The sequence below is a fragment of the Protopterus annectens genome, chromosome 3.part0 (genome assembly GCF_019279795.1).
Source record: "Protopterus annectens isolate FY-2018-M chromosome 3.part0, PAN1.0, whole genome shotgun sequence".
NCBI classification, from domain to species: domain Eukaryota; kingdom Metazoa; phylum Chordata; order Ceratodontiformes; family Protopteridae; genus Protopterus; species Protopterus annectens.
This window is the reverse complement of record NC_056731.1, coordinates 695519492-695544161: the sequence shown is the minus strand read 5'-3', so window position 1 is coordinate 695544161 and position 24670 is coordinate 695519492.

Here is a 24670-nt window from a genome sequence, read left to right as displayed (position 1 = left end):
TATCCCCTCAGAACAAACATAAAAAAATGGTCCCCGAGCCAGTGGAAACCACAACCCACGCTGCTGAAACCCTTACAAATGCCTTCTACGAGCACCTCCAGGAATGTATGGATCAAGCAATCCCTAATAAAATCAAGACCCTTTCCACCAAAGGCAGGCGCCCGGTCTGGTGGACCCCAGCCATAAACAAACTCTACAACAAGAGGAGAAAGCTACTACATGACAGAGCAAAATCCCTAAAAGGGAAGGCATCTCTGATCAATACTAGCAAAAAACTACGATCACTCATAAAATCATCCAAGGCCAACTTTGAGAGAAAAATCGCTAAAGACACAAAAGACAATCATAAGGCCTTCTTTAGCTATGTTAGAAACCTGGGTGGAAACTCCCAGATTTGCTCAGAATTAGTCCAAAATGATACAAAAATCACTGAACCCACAGACATTGCCAACATACTGGCAGACAGGTTCAGTGCAAATTTCTCCACCCTCCCAAAAAGGAGAAATATCTATCCCACGAGAGTCTAGCCTCCCAAACAGCACAGATGCCCAGGTGAGAGCTGCTCTCTAAAGCAAAAAACACAGCATCAATGGGACCGGACGGTGTCCCCAGCTGTGTGCTACACAAACTCAATGAGGAACTAAACCCACACATAAGGCTGCTGTTTAATCTTAGCCTTACTACAGGATCGCACCCAAAGAATGGCGTGACGGCAACTGTGGTCCCACTCCACAAAGGCGGTGCTTCTACGGACCCTGGAAATTACCGCCCCATAAGCTTGATGAGCCTTGTCTGCAAGGCTATGGAGAGGATCATAATGGAACTCATAAATAAAGACATCGGGGACCTACAGACACTGGATCCTACCCAATTTGGCTTTGTCAAGGGCAGATCCTGCCTCTTGAACTTGGTTGACTTTTTTGAAACAGTCACTAAGGCCATTGATGAGGGTAAGGCAGTTCTCACAGCCTACCTTGACCTAGCAAAAGCGTTCGACACAATACCCCACTCGGGCATCATAGAAAAGCTCACCAGCTTAGATGTAAACCCATATGTCACAAGATGGGTTGCAAACTGGCTCAAGGACAGAACCCACAGGGTTAGAGTTGCTGGTGCCATGTCAGACTCTAAGCCGGTCATGAGCGGTGTCCCACAGGGCTCAGTCCTTGGCCCCCTCTTGTTCAGCATTTATTTTTCTGAAGTGCAGGCAAACATAGGGGGATTGTGGCTGACAAAATTTGCAGATGACTGCAAACTGGGCACCATAATTGACACTCCATCAGACACAGACATCCTCCAGAGAGGTCTCATAGAAATGGATAACTGGTGCCAGAGCCATGGCCTTAAGCTAAATGCCAAAAAATGTAGTCATACCCTTTGGGAAAAACAAGGTAACCCCTAATTACCACATAGGTGGTAATCCATTAAACATGGAAGAAGTTATCAGGGACCTGGGGACCCAAGTTGACAGTAACCTCTCTTTTGATACTCACATTGCCAAAGTGGTTAGGAAGACCTTCTACATTGCCCACCTGATCATGAAGGGATTCACATCCAGATCAGGAGAGGTCATTGTACCCCTGTACTCTTCACTTATCAGACCAATGACTGAGTACAACGCCCCATTCGGAATGTACCTTACCCGACACCTGCAGCAGTTGGAAAGACCCCAAAAGTTCCTCACCAAAAGGATAAAGGGGCTCAAACATATGTCATATGCTGCCTGACTGAAGAAACTCCAGCTCTATTCAGTCGCATACCGTCTGCTCAGAGGTGATCTGTGCCTGACATACAAGGCCTTGTCCAACCCGGAATTAATGGACATGCTCCACCTCAAAAAATCCAAATCCACCAGAGCCACGAGAGCAAGAGACTTAAACCTCAACACGGATATAAATAGGATGTGCTGGAGGGACAGATTCATCACCCAGAGACTCCCTACACTATGGAACAGAATCCCAGTCCATGTGAGGCAGAGCCCCTCACTGACTCTGTTCAAGAGAAATCTTGACGAGTGGATGGAAGATCGTAGGTTTACCCCGGGAATCATCTCTGTGTCACTGCTGGACAGAGGCACAGCAAACTAATGGGTATAGTATTCTCATCCTAAGGGGTGGTGAAAGCCACACACACTCTGGCTAGGCTTATAAATGCCCTAGGGCAGATAGCCTAGTATGAACCTATGAACCTAAGAACCTAATTGCAAAACCTGTTATTCCATCAACTGTCTAAGCTTGTTAGACCACAATTGTTTAAAACTCTCTCCATTGCTGGGCCTTTGTCACACTTTTATGTATTGATTGGTCCATCTTTGTTGGTCTAAGAGTTTGAGAGGGATGTACACATTACAAAGCCATGTACAAAAGCAGTACAATTTGCAATGCATCATCACAAAAACAGATATACTAAGCACTAAGTCAGCCATGAACCCTGAGCATCAGACAAAATATTTATGTATACCTGAATCCAAAAGATAGAAAACAAGGATATGGCATAGTTATCATCATTTGCGCAGGGTATTCTGTGGGGGAGCAAGAAGCCTATGCTGACATAAAAGATAGTGAGTGTGAGTGAGTAAGTAAAAGAAATAAGTAGAGATTTGGATAAAATATCAAATGGTCACTGAGACAGAAGGAGCTGTAAGCCTCATGAATGACCCATTAACTGTTACGTGTGTGTGTGTCTGTAGGGGCACTCCAGGTAAAACTGGTGTGTGAGTATCTGCAAGAACACAGTCAAGCACTGTGCTAACTCTCTATCCTAGTATGTCAGACACGTGTAAGCCATGGATGGTAAAATGACAGTTCATCTTCGTCATCCCCGACCCAAGAACTGACTCTGCCAGGAGTTCCACTGGTTCATCCATGCTCACAGTTAGATGCAGTGCTGCGACCTGAACATGACTGATGTCTGCTGGATGAGCTTTTTTCATGAGTACACCCATGACCATGACCCCATGGCCTGCCACTGATGGAAGTTGTACCACTACAGGAGCATGATTGAGCACGGCCATGTCAGCTAACATCAGACGATGTTGCTGACCTATGCCTACATGGATGCCATGCCCCTCCCAGCAGATGTTCCATTACAGATATTGCCTATTCCAATGGGTCATTCATCTGATCCATTTATTCAACAACACAGTGGAAGAAGTTACGCATGTCAGACTGTGCAACATTTACAGCCCTAAGCATTTCCTCAGAATCCCTATTGGAATGGGCTTGTACCTCCATGGCAGCCCTAAACATATGTCAAGTGGCACAGAAAGACACACCAGGATCAGGTGGAGGGCATACAGCAGGACTCCTCCAAACAACCCTAATGACCCTCCTGTGTGGCATCTCACCCACACTTTGGCTATGGCCAGAATTGACAGGTACTGAAGCCACAGTAACCAAACTACCCTGATCAAGTGTCTCACCCTATACCTGTCCAACACTTGAGGGCTCACTGGAATGGGTTTTCATAGACCTACTGTATGTGTCTGATGGAATTACAGATGATGTCGGAATGTCAACCTCAGTGCCAGATTCAACATCTGCAATCCTGACTGTGCCTGTGTCTGGCCACCATACCATCACCATCAGAGTCTGCCAATAGTCTGACATCAGGTGGTAAGAGTCCTTCACTTCAACTGTCAGGATCACTTATGATAATAAACAACAAACACATGGAAGACATTTATAGTTAGACTACTACAGTTCAATATATGCTAATAAACTAACACTGGTGCCACTATCATAAATGGTACAGCAACACACACACACACACACACACACACACACACACACACACACACACACACACACACACACACACACACACACAGTCTTGACACCCACCTCACACATAATGCTCATCAGTACTGAAATAAAACTGTTTGGCTTACCATGTGCAGATGACTCCACACTTGCTAGTGAGTATAGTCCTGGAAGAAATTAAGCAAATGTAAGGACACCATCATCACAATAACATAGCTACCTTTTGGAACCCTTGGCTCTGCGTGTCACCGTTTTGTCTTGCATTAGTTCCTGTTTCTTGTTTCTATCGGATAGGGTAAAAATTGTTGACATTTATATGTCCATTAACAACACATTTAACTGAAACTTGGATGACACATCCACTCCAAGCCCATGTGTAGTGAACCAGAATATTTTGTTAACTGTATCAATCTATAACTAGTTCTTCCCCACCAAAAAAATTAAACAAACTTAAGTATTGCTTTTAATATTTGACTATACAAGAAATAATTTAAAAATTGACATAGGTAAGTCTACCTGGAAGTTCCTCCTGGGACATGCTTGTCCTCCCTGAGACAACAGCACCAACATCAGTCACATGCTGTTGTGTACTTTCCACTGAGCTCACTGGATCCCTAACAGTGGACAGGAACTCTTCATTTGGTTTCAGTAATGGCTGTGTAGGAGGCCCCCCCAGTAGCCAGTTGTTCATGGGCCACTGCATCTGTTCTCCTCTGGGCCAATGAAATCATATCAATGACCCTATAATACATGTGATCATATGTCCTGCTGTGTCCCCCGACATCATTCACATTGTTCACTCTCTGGTTCCAAATTTGCATTCTCCCAGACATATCCACACATCAACTTTCAAGCAGAAAGGCACCATTTTTCCAAAATGCTTGGACGATCATGTCGTTTTTGGAGTCACTGAAGGGGGCTTTGCAGGGATTGGGATGCTTGGTGCCATAGTCCTATGTGACATACAACAGAAAAGAAAGATACTACACATAAATATTGCATAAATTGTGCTGCTTAGATATAGCACATATTATTAGTTTTTCAATATTCCCCACTGGGAAAACAAAAAACGTTCAAATTATTTAAATATAAAAGGGATTATGTGGTTGTAACATATCTTAGTCACACACAAACCCAGGTTTGATGCAAAACAAAGAAGTAACAATAGCAAAGCAAACCTCTATAAAAACATTTTGGATGTGACCACACAAAAATGGAACTTGCCCCCCCATCCCCAAAACAACAGGCAAATACCATTTTTGTTCCAAGCAAAGGAATAAAGCATCAATGAATTCATGTAAGTGCTATCAAACTGTGCCAAAAACATGCACACATTTACCACAGAGCATTCTTTATTATGCAATTGCCAGTCACCTCAACCTGTGGCCAACATTCCCCTAGAGGTGTCTATGGTCCTTCCTAGAAGGCTAGCACCCATGTGTCATTGACAATATGGGACATTTACATTTCAGTGAAAAATAAATAGAAGAGCACAAAGAGAACAGTTGTAACATTAACACTTAAGATTAAAGTTAATAAGGCTGAGCATCTGAGAAAGTAAAATGCCATAACAAAAATGTCTACACCATCAGTAAACTTCTAAGAAGTGCCTACAGATAAAAACAACATTTGCTAATCTCTCTCTCTCTCTCTCTCTCTATATATATATATATATATATATATTTTTTTTCCTAGTGATGTGAGCAAATCCACTACATGATTGAAAGCTGCAACCATACCTTATCAAAACCAGTAGTCTTATGTGCAGATCAATCTAGAGTAATAGCAATTTTCTTCTGTGTTATATACATAAACAAGCCTCCTCACCTTCAGGTTCCTTAGCTACACAGTTCAATTTTTATAGTGTAAGTTCAGGCCTGTGAACATGGTGAAGATGCAAATGAGATGTGAACTCATTAGAATTGCTGGATACCAAAGTTTTGACTCTGTGTATCAGATGTAAACATAGTGCAGGTACTCCCTCAGTGTTTTTTGCTAATGGATTGCAACTGTGAATGATCACTGGTAGGGAGAAGGAAAACATAACAGCAATCCAGATTCCCTTACCTCCAGTGGGTGTGTCAATCAGATTACACTTACAAATTGTAGAATTAATTGTATCAAGGTTTTAAATGTTAGTAAGCTGCACAAAGTTCACAGTTTCTGTTCAGTAATCCAACCTCCCCTGCATTTGATGAAAACTGTATATTATTGTCATTTAATATTTTCACACATTTTAACAACTATGATTCAAATACCTTACTGACTGCATGTCTCAGATTACTGCTCAAATAAGAGAGGAATGAACAGCATATAAAAATAAGACAGAATTGCATTTCTGCAAGCAATAGTCATAAATGGTGTGTGATCACTCATTGCATCAAGTCTGAAATTAACACATGTAAAAACAACTCAGACTTGTTCAAGTGCCATATGCCTTTTTAATACTGTAAAAGAATGAAAAGGAAGGAAAGAGTGTTCAATGTGTCACCATAACCTAAAGAAAGAAACACTCCAAATACAGGCTTTCCATACAGTCAAAACTTGAATATATAAAACATCCAGCCAAAAAGCGATCCAAACAGTAGAACAAGCGTATGGTGGTTTTATACATTAAAGTTTTGACTCTTTGGAAAACCTGCATCTGGAGTATTTTTTTCCTTTAATTCTTAATACTGTAGATGATTTTGGACTTGATTGTACACACACTGAATTTCATTCCTGTGCCAAATATGTTTCTGTGGCAAAGAGGGATAAGACACCCTTACTGTGTTTTGTAAGCTCATTGATGTGAGAGTTCAAATCCAGAGTTGTGTGAAAATCTTTTATGTGTAGTAACATTTATTTTGTGCCATTGTTTGTTTTATATACTTTTTTTGTTTTAATACCATTATTAGTGTGGTGCTCGGCTTAGTGCAAACATGGGAAATGAAAAAATATAATAAACATAATGTAATGTACTTCTGTGATAACCAGTACATAAACTACCCCATGAATCATGTGTGTGTGTGTGTGTGTGTGTGTGTGTGTGTGTGTGTGTGTGTGTGTGTGTGTGTGTGTGTGTGTGTGTGTGTGTGTGTGTATGTGTGTGTAGCTCATCTGCTAAACACAGTGATCCACACAGTATATACTATCTGTAGATCATGTTTTAAGTCCCACATTTTCTTTAAAGGATGGAACCTAAGAAACACTGTTCACACAGATAAATCAAGTTTAGCTGTTTTCTGTCATGCAAACCTGGGCTGATGGCCCACATATGAAGCAGACAGAACACCTGCAGACAGGATGCATTCTCAATTTCAAAAAGGATATTGTTGCATTTTTTGCTTTCCATCATGTAAACCCATTAAGCAGTGTTGTGTGGGAGTTAACAACCTTCCCCAACACCTGCAGGTCTAGAACACCTGCAGAGAAGAAGCAGACAGTAGACAGTTTCAAAATGGATGCATACTGTTAAGTATGTTAAGTACCACACAGACATGGTAATTGGCATTGTGTGGTGGTTAACACATGGACGTTAATAATGAATAAGAAAATATCCAACTGCTTTTCTTAAATATTCCTGTGGCAGCGGATGTAAGTGTAAGGCTGAAATACAGATGATTCCAGGTTCTAATACAGCAGATTCTAGATATTTTTACTGTTGTTCCATTTTATTTATATTAACATTCACATGAAAAAATATTACACACTCCCAATTTTATTAAGGGTTGTACCCTCACTTTTAATAAACTCATAAGAATTATTTGTGTGAGTGAGGGTATACTGACTAATATGTTTCTATAATCATGACTGTGTTCTCTGGCCTTGGATGGTATTCAGACTTCAATAATAGTCAAACACACAGAGATGTATAAACTAGGGCCTTGCCAGGTCACACACATGCATGGTTAACCCTTCAGTCTATCATGTGTATTTATAGGTAAATAATGAGTATGTCTGAAGAGTACTTTTTCTGTGGCAAGGATGAAAAATCACCGCTGTAGAAGAAAATTTTTGTCTCATATGCATAGGTTTGAATCCAACATTATAACAATTAATTCTATCAGTGTGTAAAGTCCCCTGAAAAAATGTGTCAGGTCATAAATTTCATGCCCTTAGTACATGTCTGCAAAGATAAATCACTTAACAGTTCCAGCAGCAAACTACCTTCAAACTAATGCCAAGTGTCAAATTAACTTTCCAATTTCAAAAATTGCTTTCCTCTCTCTTTAGCACCGTTGCTCTCCACTTAATGTCATGCAACTGTGGTTGGCATCATTGTTTGGATTTTCACATTACCAGTAAATGAGATAATAAGCATTGGTGGGAAATCATTGTTAACTATTGCTGTTTTCCCTGGTTGAACATGTCTCTTGGTAGAAGGGAAGGTGCCTAATTTTGGGCACAGAGATGGGGTATCGAGGAGTCGAAAATCTTCATTGAAATCCTTGTAAAGTGCCATAGCTGAAGGTTTTTGCAGAGGACTATACTGGCTCCCAGTACAAGTCTGAGGCTTGGAATAGTCTATTCAAAGCGGTCACTGGTGTGACTGGCATTCCATTTACTGGAGAGCAGTATAGGCATCACATTAATGACATGAAAAGGCACAAGAGGGATACACTCAACCAGTGGATGGATGAGTTCAGGACTGCTGACATCCCACAGTTGTTTAAGTATACTGACAAAGAGAATTTCTAGTAGAAAGAAAGCTGCATATAGGCAAGACTGGTATGTATAATGCTTTTCTCTAGTTCTTTTCTCTTAATTCCACAGCCAACACAGAGATTATGGTGAATAGAGAGATATCCATGCTGAGCATCTTAAAAGACTGAGGGAAGCAAGGGGTATGTGTGCAGCAGAACAGAACTATTATTTTCACTAAATGTATTTCTTTTCCACACAGTTGTAGCAAAGCAAGCATGCCTATCGTAACTGTAAAAGCAAGCATGCATGTTTCAGTTTGTAGCACAAGCCAACTGTAGGAGTCAAATCTAAGACTGCAATCAGACATTCTGGTTCAAATACCAAAAGCAACAAATTTACAGTAATATAATTTAAAATATTACACAACTTAATTTCAACAAAAGTGTCATAAATGCTCTACTTTTAATGTAATCTGTATAACTGGACCAAGCATATGTGCAATATATGCATATGGCAAGGATTACTTTGAGTAATCCTTACTAATAGTTTACAGTTGTTATGAAGTATTCGTAAATGTAAATGCTGAGATAAAATACCTTATTATTGTGATAATACATTGTATTTCACATATAATGATACTAATTATATGTCTCTTTTCTCTTACCCTGCCCCATATCCCTTTTTTATTTTTCTATGTGTCATCAAAACATTTCCATGTCATCCATCTCTGACAATTCACAAAATTCTTTACAGTACAGGAAGGTAGGTCAAACTGCATGGCTCAACCTGCCCCTATTCCACTGGCTCTTGCACCACTGCCCAACAAATCTAGGACCAAACCTATCAGTACTGTCTCTGCTGCCTCTACACTACCTGGGCCCTCCACATCAGATAGCACTACCCCAGCAGCTGTTGCTGTGGTACCCTCTGGGAATACTGGTGATTTTAACACCTGCCAGGAGATGCCAGGGTTGGTGTGCAGGGTCATGCACAGCACCATTAATGCACACCTTCTCTGGCTGGAGAGGCTGCACTCTTATGGTCCATAGGAGAAGACATCAAGAACTCCAACAGCCAGTGGAGTATGGGGACAGTAGTGACATTCCTGTGGATGAGGATTAGATTTTCACTGTCCCCATGTTTGATGAGCAAGAGCATCTGTTGTCCTTACCTAACTCCAATCATGGTGTCCCCCAACCTACCATGTCCCTTACCATCCTATGTATTGTCTTGTTTGTCCTGTTTGCATCTGCTTCCTTACCTGACCTATTTACCTGACCCAGAAATACCTAGATCACTTACCCAATGTTCCTCTTTCACTGAAGTAAAAAAAAAAAATAGGCACCTGCCCCACAAAAAAAATATATATCATCACATACATATGTCTCCACTTTGCAGACATGTTTTCTTGACACACTTTATTTGGTCTAATTGCCTATACAACATGATTGTGTTGTTGCCAACCCTCTTTGTTGAGGTGACAGTCCAAATTCTGCTAATATTTTGTACATATTTTCATTTTACAAGTGGAAAACTATAGTTGTTTCCTACCTCTCTCCTGCATATTCCTATATTGATTTTCATTTGTTCTTCCTCCTGCTTGTCCCCAGTTTACAATTTTAACACATTTAATCTGGTAAAAAACTAGAATCACACACAACACACATAAGTGAAAAAAGAAAGAAATGCAGCCCTTCACTTCTTGTTCAGCATTGTGCAGAGTTTGGCATCTTGCACCAATACTGAGCGATGGTGATGGTTCTTCAATGGTGCAGTTACCTCCAAGCAATGCTGCTTAAACACACTGAGCTAAGGTAACACACAATGAAAACAGAATAAAGAATTCTTTCATTGCATAACAAATACATATTTAAAACTATTAGATACACCTGGATCTGAACACTGTATTATCTGTACTCCAAAATGAATGTGTCAGTGCATTTACACCTACTGCCACAGAGTCAGATAAGCAGTAAGCATGTTTCATACACTCAGTACTCACCACTCTCATAATTTTGTTACTGTTTTAGAGGCTCATGTTTTCTCATTGCTAACTGTGTACAAACAGGAAAAGAAGAAGAAATGTGCATCTCTCATGCGCAAACACATAACCTTTGATCATGCAAACTCTCTGCTAACAGGTGTGCTATGAAAAGTGCACAATAGCTTGTATTTCTTATGTTTACTATCCATTTGGTTTTCATTCCATGAAAATACATTCAAAAATGCAAACAAAGGGAAGCCACGTTTTAAGAAAAGAACACATATGTACACTGGAGCAATGTGTTACCTCCACCCATGCACTTCAAACTTGGTCTCACAGTTCACAAATATATTGACTACAATACAGAAATAATAACAAATGCTTTCTTATATACCATGCATATCTTTATATTCAGAGCTTTTTAGTCCTTGTAGTAATATGGACAGCTGTCTGCAAATATTTTGAAAATCTGTCTTTTTAAGGTATACCTGCACATTGGAGGCACACCAGCAAGTGCTACACTTTGCACACTCATCAATGTGGTAACATGCATATCTTTAATATTTTAACAGTTATACATGGCTAGGTATCCAGTTCAGACAGACCTCCCAATATCTTCTCTCAGGCACCCAATGCTGATGTCATTCCATCTAAATTGTCCTGCAGCCTTTTAAAAGTCAGATTTTTCCCATGGCATTTGCATTAAGTACTAAGTTTTCTAGTCTGTGTATTTAGTTAGGTAGGGATTCTAATCTCACTGCAGTCAATTGATGTGTGCGTCTGTCTAGTCAGAAAAGTCTCTTTGTGTAACCTGCAGTCATCAAAACAATCCTAAGGCATATCAGTATTTTGACAGTTGTACGGGCCTACACATCCATTTCATTCAGGCTTTCCAACATCTTCTCCCACACATCCAGTGATGATGTCATCAAGTATAAATTGTTATGCAGCCTTGTAAAAGTCAGATTTGTGCCATTGTTCTTGCATTAAGTACTGAGTTTTGTAGTCTGTATACCTAGTTAGGCAGAGGTTCTAATCTCAGTGCAGTCAACTGAATTGTGTGTTTGTCTAGTCATAAAAACTTTATTGTGTACCCTGTAGTCATCAATACAATCCCATGGAGTACCGATATTTTGACAATTGTACAGGCCACACATCCATTTCATTCAGGTCTCCCAACATCTTCTTTCACACATCCAGTGATGATGTTATGAACTATAAATTGTCCTGCAGCCTTGTAAAAGTCAGACTTGTGCCATTGTGCTTGCATTAAGTACTGCGTTTTGTAGTCTGCGTACATAGTGAGGCAGAGGTTCTAATCTCAGTGCAGTCAACTGATGTGTGTTTGTCTAGTCATAAAAACGTTATTGTGTATCCTCCAGTCATCACTTCAATCCCATGAAGTACCAATATTTTGACAGTTGTACACCTATACATCCATCTAATTCAGGCTTCCCAACATCTTCTCTCACACATCCAATGCTGGTTTCATCTGCAATACATTGTCCTGCAGGCTTGAAAAGGTTAGGCTTGTACTGTGGCACTTGTGCTAAGTACTACTACAAAACCTTGGAGTACCAATATTTTGACAGTGGTACAGGCCTACACATACATTTCATTCAGGCTTCCCAGCGTCTTCTGTCACACATCCAGTGATGATGGCATCCACTATAAATTGTCCTGCAGCCTTGTAAAAGTCAGACTTGTGAATAGTGCTTGCATTAAGTATTGAGTTCTCTAATTTGTGTTCTTAGTTAAGTAAGGGTTCTAATCTCACTGCAGTTAACTTGTGTGTGTTCCCTTGGTTGACATTAGAGAGAACATTTTATGCTAGCATGTGGGATACTGCTATTGCTATGTTCTCCTCACCAGACACTGCTGATGTTATCACTTATAAAGTGTTGTCTGACACTCTCCAAGTTAGACCCTTGCTGTGGTGTTTGAATTAAATACAGAGATCTTTAGTTGGTGTAATTAGATAGGTTGGGGTTATGCTGTCACTGCAATCAACTGGTGTGTGTGTGTGCGTGTGTGTGTGTGTGTGTGTGTGTGTGTGTGTGTGTGTGTGTGTGTGTGTGCGTGTGTGTGTGTGTGTGTGTGTGTGTGTACAAGACGCTGTGTGTGTGCGCGTGTGTGTGTGTGTGTGTGTGTGTGTGTGTGTGTGTGTGTGTGTGTGTGTGTGTGTGTGTGTGTGTATGGTGTGTCTCTTAACTTAGTTAAAATTAGAGAGAGCATTTTACACCAGCATGTAAGATACTGCCATTGCCATATTTCTCTCAACAGACTCGGCTGATTTAATTAGCTATAGCTGTCTCTCAAGCAGGTCTGTTAATGTCACAGCTAGGTTCAGATCCCTAAAGCTAGTGACTGTCGTGTGCCATTTGATTTGAGATGTGCAGCATTTCCATCAGGGCAGGGTCAGAGACTGGCCTGTAGGCCAGCCACAAGTATAATTCTCAACCTCTTAGTGCAAGAAATCTGGACAAAACCTGGCAAAATGGGGGGGGGGCAAAGGCCCAAAAATAGAGAAATATTTGAAATATTGCTCTTATAAACAGAAAGTTGCTAGGGTAACAGAGTTTGTGTTAACATACATTTTCTGAAAGATATGAAGTCTGAAACTCAAATGTATGTCATTATTTAGGGACTTCAATCCTCAGATCATCTTAGGGATTTGCCAGAAAACCACAAATTTGATGAGGAACGTACCAAAAATATGAGACAAAAATCAGGGCATTCTGTAAAAATTTGGACAGTTGCGAGGTATGGGTACAAGTCACCTCTCAGAACCCTGTGTGGTATAGAGTACAGTGACAATTACTTCCATTCTATCCATGTATATCATGACATGGTTTGTAGGCTCTGTATTTTCTTGTTGAGAAACCCCTGTGATCTCACTAACTGCTGCAGATGTCAGGGGAAGTACCTGCAAAAGTGAGCATTGTACTCTATTAGTGGTCTGATGAGTGTTGACTACAATGGTGTTATAAAATCCTCAGACATGGATTCAGTGTCCTGACTTATGAGGTGTATGATGTAGAAGGCTTTCCTCACCATTGTGGAAACATGATGATTGAAGTTCAGATTGCACCACTGTGTTTGAGCCTGGGGGGGGGGGGGGGTTGTTGTCAATACTGTAATTGGCAGAGAATTCAACTTTGCAAAAGCAGTAATAATGGAAGCTTGTTCTATATAGTTTTAGACCATGTGGCCTGGACACTAATCATTTATATGTGTTATTCCCTCCTGTAATATGTTAACATCATTGGGGTATCAAAGATTGCACTCAGGTTGCACTCATCAGCAAACTTAATTCAAATGCCATCTAATTTAGCCTGAACTTCAGAAAAATAGATTCTGAATAGTACATTGCCCAGCGCAGATCCTTGTGGTATGCCACTTTTGACAACTCTACTGGAAGTGTTTGAGTCAGCAACTTTGACAGTATATGTTCTGTCAGTTAGCCAACTGGCTAACCCTCAGGTGACATAAGGGGTAATCTCCATCTGGGAGAGTGTATCAATGATACCTGAGTGGGGGATTCTGTCAAAACCCTTGGCCACATCAAAGTACGTGGCATGCACTGTCTTACCTTCATCTAGGGCTTTGGTGAGTTTTTTGAAGAAGTATCCCAGGTTTAATAAGCATAATCTACTCCTAATGAAGCCAAATTTGATTGGATCTAGAGTATGAAGGTCACATATGTCCTTGTTGATAAGGTCCATGATGAGTCTTCACATGGCCTTGCAGATGAGACTGGTTAGACTTATAGGTTTATAGTTCCCAGGGTTGGTTGATGGCTCCCCTTTGTGCAAGGGGATTACTGTTGATGCTGTCTACTCCACTGGAGCAAAGCCAGTTCTCAGGCTATGGGTAAAAAGGATGATAATTTGGTTCCAATAGGTCCTGTTTTAGATTGCTTAGTAAGCAACCTGGGATGCTATCTGGTACCAACGAGTCCATGTTTTTAGTTGTTGAGCACACAGATATGACCTGATATCTAGAGATATTAGGCAGAGGACTGGTGTCAGATATGCTATCGGTATGGCTGGTAGGGTCAGAGGCTTGAAGTTTGTGACAAACCTGTCAGCTAGCAGGTTGGCGACATCCTCCAGTGCAGCTTCATGTTTGCACTCCTAGCATTAAGCAGCAGAACTTTGTGTTTGCCTTCAGCAGATGTTGTTACATCAGATCTTTTGTTGCTTTCACATTGCCTAAATAAGGCACTAGGGGAGAGGCAAGTGACTTTGCCAGTATATGACAGCCTAAAGGGCACAGGTGCCAACCATCTCTGGCAAAGCAGAGTGGGTTCTTGCTGACCATGTCATCCCAGGTTGAGAGATACTGGATAACACTGGATTGACACCAAAAGCTAAGCCAATTATTGAAGTCCATCATCTGTTGTTTATATTGTGATATCATCATAGGTGAAGGTAGAATGCTGCTTAGGGCTAGGGTCTTACCTGCCTAGGACGCATAATGTGAGAATACAGTCATGTGTCTCCATATAGTGTAGAGTGGTACGTCTGAAGTAATTCACCTCAACATGAACTATGAAAGAGTCATAACATTACTTGTTGTTGAGTGATGTGAGGGACATTGCATGATACATATATATATATATATATATATATATATATATATATTGTTGGCATTTTAGGATGTGTGTTGTTGTAATGGAGCAGATCAACCATAATCAAAGTTCACATTCCACCATCACAGTGACAACTGCAGTATGGAATAGGTGTACAAGTGTTTACATATCATCATCAAATGTTCTATGACACACATAAATATAAACTGATATTGATTACATGGTTGCATAAGGCTTGTCTCATTCACATATTGCTAATCTGTGATATGCACAACAATGTATCACATGTTTTCATACAATTGCAGACTTGGAGAATTCACTGTATGTGCAGTTGTATTGCTTGAAGCATGGATTATTGAGGGTTCAGCAGCACCAATGTGTGACTATTGGCATTTTTGTCAGTAAATTTTCTACATGAGCCACAAACAACTGATTGTAATGTGTCCTAATATGGAATCAGGCTGTTCAAACACAGCTTGCCCATGAAACATATATGGACATATGTTGTGCAGTCGATGTAAGTACATGACATTGTTACAGTTGTATGACTGTGTGCACTGTACCAGTGTGTGGAATGTGATGAATAACCACAGTTGCATGTGTAGGTCTTTTCACAAATCATGTAACCCAATACAATTGAAATCTTAAGTGGAATACACAACTAAGCACAGATGTTCATAGTGATACCACCAGACATACCCAACTGGAGTGAATAGACAATCTGCTTTCTGTGTGTCTCACATGTCACGTCGCTGTTGCCACTGTCCATCAGCCAAAGTATACATGCAAGCCTTACTCCCTTTCTACATTAAGGAAGGCAGCACATCTGCATACTGTGTATGGCTAATAGCATAGAATCAGTGGGCTGTGACAACATCACAGATTGCATATAACATGACTTAGAACACGGACCTACCAGATACGGTTGGATCCATACTTCAACACAACCTCCAGATGAAATATGTTCACATAGAAGGATGTACATCTACATGCATTTATCTGACTGGGGGGGGGGGGCTCAGCACCTGATGTCATGCATGTATACACACAGCCTAACTCTCCTCATCTGTGAGGTACACCAACATGTCATGATGGACCTTTTCTAAATGTACACTGGCAATATCCCAACTGTGTGTGACACACGTGATTTGTTCATGATACAGCCAAGTCTGTTACATCTGTCAGATGTCCTTAAGAAGGTCAACAAGGGCATGAATGACGACAACAGTATCATCCTGCAGAACCTGACCAGACCAAGGCATTTGATACAAATCCACACTAAGGTATTAATGCAACACTGTCAGAAGGGGCCATAAACATCTATATCACCAAGTGGGTGGGAGACCTCAGGTCTGTGTACTAGATGCTCTCCTGTCCATTGTTTAAGTCACAGACATAAAGGATGGCATACACATCTTGTTTCCAAACAGCTGTCTGGAGGACTGTAGATTGTGTACAATCATTGAATCCAACTATGTATTAGTATAATACAGACAGTATCAACACACACAAAAGATTGCTGCCACAGTCATGAAGACACGTGTGATGAAAGAAAATCATGGGAGGATTTGTTATGTTATAAAAGCAAGCACATAACCCAATGATAATGTAGATAGCACACCCCTGAGCAGACAAAGTGGTATGCGACCTCAGTACTGAGGTAAATGGTTATGCAGAATATCCACCAGCATGTGCCCACAGCGGTGACTACTCCCTTGCATGTAACACAACTCTTGAGTATGTGCAGGACATCCACATCAAAGCGCATTATACCTCCATAGGTCACAGTCTTCAACACACCAATAACTGACTACAAATTCACCCTTTTTTCATGTACCTCTCTACACATCTTCCAGGGATGTGTAACTCAGATATACCACATTTCCCACAGTGAACTCCCACACATCATATTGGCCATACCTAAGAATTCTTTTTGTTGCATAAACATTACTGTCTGATGGTGTGGAACCCCCATTAAGATGTTATACCAGATGCACGTGTGATACCTGTTCCTGTGATTTACTTAGTACATACATAGCTAATTTACAACATTGATGGCATGGGTTACATTCATGACAGTGTGGATTGTGCCATATATATGCCATGCACACCTGTCAACTACCCTGGATCACTTTCAGGTATAGCAGCATCCCTCCTAACACATCCAGCAGATGTTACTGTGTCAGGATGGTGTGCTTGATTCTCCTCATAGATTGCTGACAACTCGTAATAGTTGTACAAGTGTGCTTGTGCAGAACCATCTGTGAACACCCACAATGTTATATCAGAGACATGAGATTACTGTTGGTATTATTCTAATATTGCCCTTGATTGTGCATGCTTCTGTTTGCTGTTGTCTATGACCCTATAACTATGTGTCCCACTTGGTTGAGACATCTACTGACATTACAGTCATATTCAGACAAATTATTTTGCACAGCTTCACAACATGCACTTAACCATATTTTATTATTTATTTTTATTTAACATTTGTTTACAGGGAAAGTCCAACTTGAAACAAAACCAATTTTCAGTGAAGACCCAGGGGGAAATGTTCGAGACGCATGTCTTTGTAATGTAGGAGGAAACTGGAGTACCCTGGAGGAAATCCACACAAATGCAGGGAGGACATGCAGACTACACACAGAAGGCACTCCAGCCAAGAATCGAACCGGAGAACCTCTTCCTGTGAGGCAACAACACTACCACTGCACCACTGCGCTGTCCATGTATGTAACATATTGTATATAACATATCTGATATATGTCCTTGCCATTGCTCATGTCAAGTTGCTTATATCACAAAGAAATCTTCTCCATTGATATGTCACTTTGTGTGACAGTCACATAATATACATTCACTGTACAATATGTACTGTATAATGTTGATACGTAACTAGTGTTTCTGCTACATCTGTCTTTATTGACATGCCCTCATCTTCTGCATGCTGACGTTTCACCTGTCCTTTTTCCCTGTGTATCCCTATTCAATATACACACTCCCCTTGACTGTTTGTTTTTAATGGCAATCTATGTACCATTATGGATCATTTACACAACTTTTGTTCAGTATGCCTGACATAGGTTTCCATAATAGTCTGCACTGTATGCACTTTCATATAATGTGTTGGAACTATATATATTGTTTTATTAATAACTCTGGCAATGATTGTGGAATTCCACACAGACACGCAAACTTAGTTTCCCCATAGGTAGACAGGTTTACATGTCTGCTACTCTCCATGTTGCTTTACAAGGTTTCCTTGCCGGCAACACTGTCGCTAGCCACCAAACAGTGCTTATTTACATTTAAACGTGGTACATGGCATGAATATGTAAATAGCACTGCTGCTCACACTGAGTTTATTGAAACCTCAAGATTGTCTGTATACGTACTATAATGGCAGGCGATGCATGCACATACCTTAAGTTTAATTTAGCAGCTGCTTTTTGTAATACATTTATATTTTAATAATATTTTGATTAAGAATTTGTATTTTATTAGGAATATTTAATTGGCTTACTAGCACTGTAAAGTTTATATTACTTTTAATTTTGATGTGTAGTTTTACATTATCAGTGGAATTTGGGAATAATTCAAAAGGAAACCAAAAGCTAATTTCATTTCATGTGTCATTAATATTCAACTTGTGCTTTATCTGTCAAGTTCATGCAGTAGAAAAACAAATATGTAACTTGTGTACAACAATCCGGAAGCAAGCAACAGCTTGTCAGCCTGGTTATATTTTTACAATGTAAACAACTTACCTTATTATTTTTATGTATTTGCATAGGCATGCTTAGTGCAACCCAAAAGAAAGTAACAGCTTGTCTGCCTGCTTATACTTTTACAGTGCAAACAAATTACCTTATTATTTTTATGTATTTGCATAGGCATGCTTAGTACAACCCAAAAGAAAGTAACAGTTTGTTTACCTGCATACATTCATTATAATGTAAACACATTTCCTATTTCTATGTGTTTACATAGGCACACTTAGTAATATTAATTACAACACCATGCTACATCATATATTTCCTTGTAACATGCTGTTGATGTAGTGTGGATAAACCAATAAATACAGAAACATTTTGAGAGGTGAAAAAGGGACCAGAATATTGCAGCCTTTATACTTTGTTTATATCATTGCATGTTATTCTACAAATTATGTGAGCTCATCAAATATCAATAAACATATATTACAATAAAATGACTAATGATAATTTGTATTTGAACATATTGTAGCAGTATAGAATGGCATATCACTGTACTGGTAAGCAAATAAGGAAACATTCATATAGTAAACATGCCTATAGCAAATCCACTACCACCCTAATATTTGCAACAATATGAAGGTTATTGTTTCCTAATTAAGAACAGGAAGACTGTTTGTTTACATATGTAGCTGCATATACATATATATATATATATATATATATATATATATATATATATATATATATATATATATATATACATATATTGTAATGTGTGTTTGTGTAACTTCACATGGCCAATAGATCCTTCTTCAGGGACTACTTTGTTACAATAGTAATAAAATACACATAAACTGACAATACTACACACTATGCTTGCAATAACAGTATTCTCAAAGTATCTGCATACATAACACTGTCAAAATCATAAATTAGACAATATAGATTAAGATGCCCACTAGTGTTTTACCAAGCAAAGACTGCAGCATGTTTTATGCAGAAATACAGATTGAACACAGGTGAGAAGCCAACATGCGTTTGCTGTAGTCTGACGCTAAAAGGAAGTGAGGTCTACTAGAGTGAGGGTTCCCTGACAGAAACTATGTTGGTTGTCACTGTAAGGGAATAGTGAGAAGCTGTGATGGCAACTGCAAAGAAATTTGTTGACCTCATATATTTGTATACTGTTCCACTAGAAGCAGGTGCCATAATGTTCTATAGTGGCCTAGAAGGATTAGTTTTAAGGTGAGTATACAGAGCAGTAGTAATACTCTGTAGAAAATAGGTAGTCAAACATCCTCCATTATGGTATCACCAGGGTCCTGCTTCCACTGTGTTCCAGCAAAAAGTATAAACATTTTATTCTGCAGAGCAAAGCATTTTTTCCTGCTATGTACTGATTTACTTGAATGTGAGTGACAGAGGCACTTTCGGACTGTACATTTAGCTTGTTTAGTCAGGAAGAAAGCCATAGGGTGGTATTCATAATCATTACATGAGGACATAAAGGCTTTCCATGCCATCCACAAATGACAGCAGCAAAGTTGTTATTCATAGAGGCCACTTATGCTAATGCATGATGGTCAAGAATAAGCATAAGCAAATGAAATCATAATGAGATGCAAATGAGACATGATATAAAACAGAGTATGGTAATGAAGCCTTCTTTTTCCTACTTGTGATTCATAATCAAAGTTTTTCCCTTTTCTGTGTAAAAAACTGAGTTGCACCTATTCTATCTACTTTGCAATTCATAATGATAATGTCACATGCTGCTAGCCTTGCTATTTCCCAGTGTGAGATGCTTGTTGTGGCCTAGCCAAAAATACTTGTGCCCAGTGACTCTCCATGGCCAAGAAAGCAGAGATATTAGCAGAGAATCACTCAATATAATTTGGCAATTAGGAAATACTTGATAGACTCAGAGTGGACAGGGATATTGTAAAGGTCTTAGTGAGTATGTATATATGTCTGACACCTACATGGAGCTCAGAGAGGATGTAGTATCTTCTTATCACTATAAATACAAAGGTATGTATAGCCTTCAGTATACTTGTCACAGGGAACTTCCAGAGACAGATTGGAGACATGTTGGGTATCCCACAGGCTTCTGCCATGAAGATGCTTAAGCAGTTCCAGGGTGTGTTTTTGGCACTTGTGGATCAGTACATCTATTTCCTGATGTTACCTCAGGACTGCGCTAAGACTATGCATGTCCTTTATGGGGTTGCAGGCTTCCCAGAGGTACTCAGTATGATAGATTTCACCCATGTGGCAATTAGGGCCTCATCTTGTCTACAAGGTAGTACTACTATAACAGGAAGAGCTACAGTGCTATCATTTTCCAAGTAGTATCTGATGCATGTTGGCTGCATTGCCAGCATCTCTGTCCAGCATCCTGGCAGTGCATATAATTTGCATATCTGACAACATTAACTCATTCTACTGCCTATTCTGACATGGTAGGAGGCCCACTGGTCATTTTGTTGGTAAGTGGAAAAAAAATTGTTTTATTTTATTTTTATTTTGTTATTTATGGTAAAATGTACTGCTGAATACTAAATCACTTTGTCTTTGTTTTGACTCTCCCCTTTTCTCTATCCTTTTTTTGTCTTTCAGGTGATGCTGGATATCTGCTGGAACCATGGCTCATGTCACCAGTGAGAAATCAAAGTGAAGCTACAGAAGAGACCTATAGCACAGCCCTGTCCTTAATCTGTATTTTTATTGACAGGGTCTTTGTCATCTTGAAGAGTCATTCTTTAGTGCCTGGATGAGTCTGAGGGTACCCTTCACTATGACCCACCTACTCCATTCAGGATATTTAATGCATGCTTCATTCTGCACAATGTGATTATGCAGAGGTCTGGTAGAGAAGTGATCCATAGCATCACTGCAGCTCTCAGTACCAGTACTATTATGACTAATGATGAACAACTGGCAGCAATAGCAAAGATCCCCATGCTACAGGCACATGCACATCATATGGCTTTGCATGTAAAGAAGTGGCGTCTAGTCAACAGCTATGGACCATGACATTCAGGTTATTGTTTCTTTTTATGTGAAAGTCAAATAGAGTATAACTGATGCATGCAGTGAAATCTGTGGTCTATGCTTTGAAGTTTTTAATCATTGCCACTGTTCATCTGGCATTCCTTCTCATTTTAAATCATATATTTTTTTAAAACAGGTATTCATATTATTGTTTCTAATAGTCATGTCTTGAGTTCTCATTGACTCCTCTTCATTGATGTTGTAAGGCATCATTTCAGGAATAATCACATTTTTAACTATTTTTCACAATAAATTCTGGTGAGGTGGTGTATGTACGAATGCACACACTGAGTATACTGAAGTTGTACAATTAGGAAAAAGTGCTACTTCAGTACTTAACATGAGTTCATACCTTGCATATGAATAAAAGCATATCAACTCATTTTTAATATTACACAGTGATTCTTCAGTTTGAACTATGGTATTTTTGCAATACACAATCATTTGTGGCCTCAATAATTAAAAACATCATAATTTGTGCAGTGGCGAGAGTGAAGTGGCTGCAATGTTTGTTTACATGGTAAGATATCATCATAGGTTCATAGGATCATAGGAAATTACTAGGCTAATGGCCCTGGGGCCCTTACAAGCCTAGCCAAGAGTTTATCCAAAAAAAAAAAAAACTCAGTCAGCACCTGTCACCCCTGTCAATGAGGGACACAGGTAGAACCCCTGGGACAAGTTTGTGGTTTCCCATGCACTCATCAAGATTGCTCTTGAAGAGGGTCAACGAAGTACTTTGCTTGATGTGTATGGGGAGTCTATTAAAGAGATGGGGCAGCCTCTGGAAGACAAACCTGTCTCTCCAGCAGGTTTTGTTAATGTCATATATTAGATTTGGGCCTTTCCATTGGGTAATGCGCAAAGAGTTACACTCATGGATATGGAGCATCTCTAGTAGAGCAGGGTCTGAGATTGTCTTATACACAAGCCACAGATCACCTCAGAGCAATCTTTAAGATGCCGAGTAGAGTGATAGTGATTTGAGCCTGTCCACATAGGACAGGTGTTGGAGGCCATGGATTCTCTTTGTGAGGTATTTCTGTGGCCTTTCCAGTTGGTGCAGATGTTTGGAGAGGTACATACCAAAAGGGGTGTTGTACTCAATTATTGGCCAAATGAGGGAGAAGTACAGATAGGTAATGACCTCCTTTTTTCTGGATGCAATCCCTTTACTTATGAGATGGACCAAGTAAAGGCTTTTCTGACCACTGCTGCTACATGATGGTCGAATGTGAGACTGTTGTCAACCTGTGTACCCAGGTCTGTCACTACAGGTTGTGTGCTTAGGGGGTTGCTGTTGATGTGATAATCAGTAGGGGCCATGTTTTTGCCGAATGGTATGATAATACATGTTTTTGCGTTTAACTTAAAACCGTGATTTTGGCACCAGTCATTTGTTGCTGTGAGACCCTCTTGTAGTATGTTAACATCACTTGGGGTGCCAAAGACAGCACCCAACTTACAGTCATCCATAAACTTGGTCAGCCACAGGCCTTTTGTCTTTGCTTCAACCTCTGAGAAGTAGATGCCAAACTGTAGGGGTCCCAGGACAAATCCCTAGGTAACATCACTAGTGACAGGTTTGCTGTCAGAGGTGGAGACACATATTTTGACCTTATGGGTCCTATCGGCCCTATTAGCTTTTCAATGATGCCCAACTGGGAATTGTGTCAAAGTTTTTGGCCAAGTCAAGGTAAGCTGTATGTACTGACTTTCCCTCATGCAGTGCCTTGGTGACAGTCTCAAAAAAGTCAACCAGGCTCAACAGGCAACATCTTCCCTTGATGAATCTGAACTGTGCGGGGTCAAGTGCTTGGAGATTGCGTATGTCCTTGTTTATGAGGTCCATAATAATATGCTCCATGGCCTTACAGATCAGACTTGTCAAGCTAATGGGGTGATAGTTTCCAGAGTCAGTAGTGGCACCACCTTTGTGCAATGGGATGAGAATGGCAGTTCTCCACTCTGCTGGAGTAAAGCCTGCACTTAAGCTGTGGTTGAACAAAGTGCTCATTGGTGAGGCTAGTTCTTGCTGGAGATGGTGCAGAACACAGCCTGGGATACTATCAGGTCCCACGGAGGCTATGTTCTTTGCCTTGCATAGGGCCTTTAACACTTTATCTACAGAGATGTGAGATGTGGGACAAGTATCGGGGATGTTGAATGGGCCTTTGGGGGGAACAGGGGGGTGAAGTTTGCACTAAACCTATCTGCTAGCAGGTTGGCTAAGTCATAGTGTTGATCAGTGTGAGTGGTACCATTATGAACTAATTCAGAATAAAGCTGGGTTTTGCCATGGAGTTTCCTGACATAATTGAAAAAGGCTGTGTGGTTAGCCTTTGTTTTGGAGGCTAGTTTTGATTAATAATTGGCTTTGGAGGTTTTCTCTAGTGATCTAATTTGCTTGTTAAGGCTAAGGAGGGAGTTTTTCCAATTGGGAATTTGTGTCTTTTTGCCCTTGGACAACAATTTCTTCCTTTTGTTGTAAAGCCTGTTGATAGATGATGTCCACTAGATAGGTTTGTGTTTCCTTGAGGAGCAGCTTTTAGTTCTGTTGGGTATGGCTGAGTCCATGCAGTTTTACAGGTGCTTGTATACTGCACTGGTGTACTGTTCAGCATATTTGTCTGCATCCTTTGAGGGGGAGCGGTGGTGTCAAGCTACTGATACCCTACCTTAGAAGGTTGTAGTCAGCTTTTGAGAAGGTTTTTATCCTGGTTACTGCTGGGAGTGGGGGTTGGACAGGATAGATACTTCTAATGAGACAGACCGATGGTCTGATCTCATCAGGGAAGAATTTACTATGGGGGTGGTGCAGTGGTCATCCATGTTGGTGGGACCCAAGTCTAGAATGTTATCTCCCCTTGTGGGGATGAGACAAGCTTTTCTAGTGTGTGAGAATTGACGAAGTCAAGGAATCATTGGGATAGTG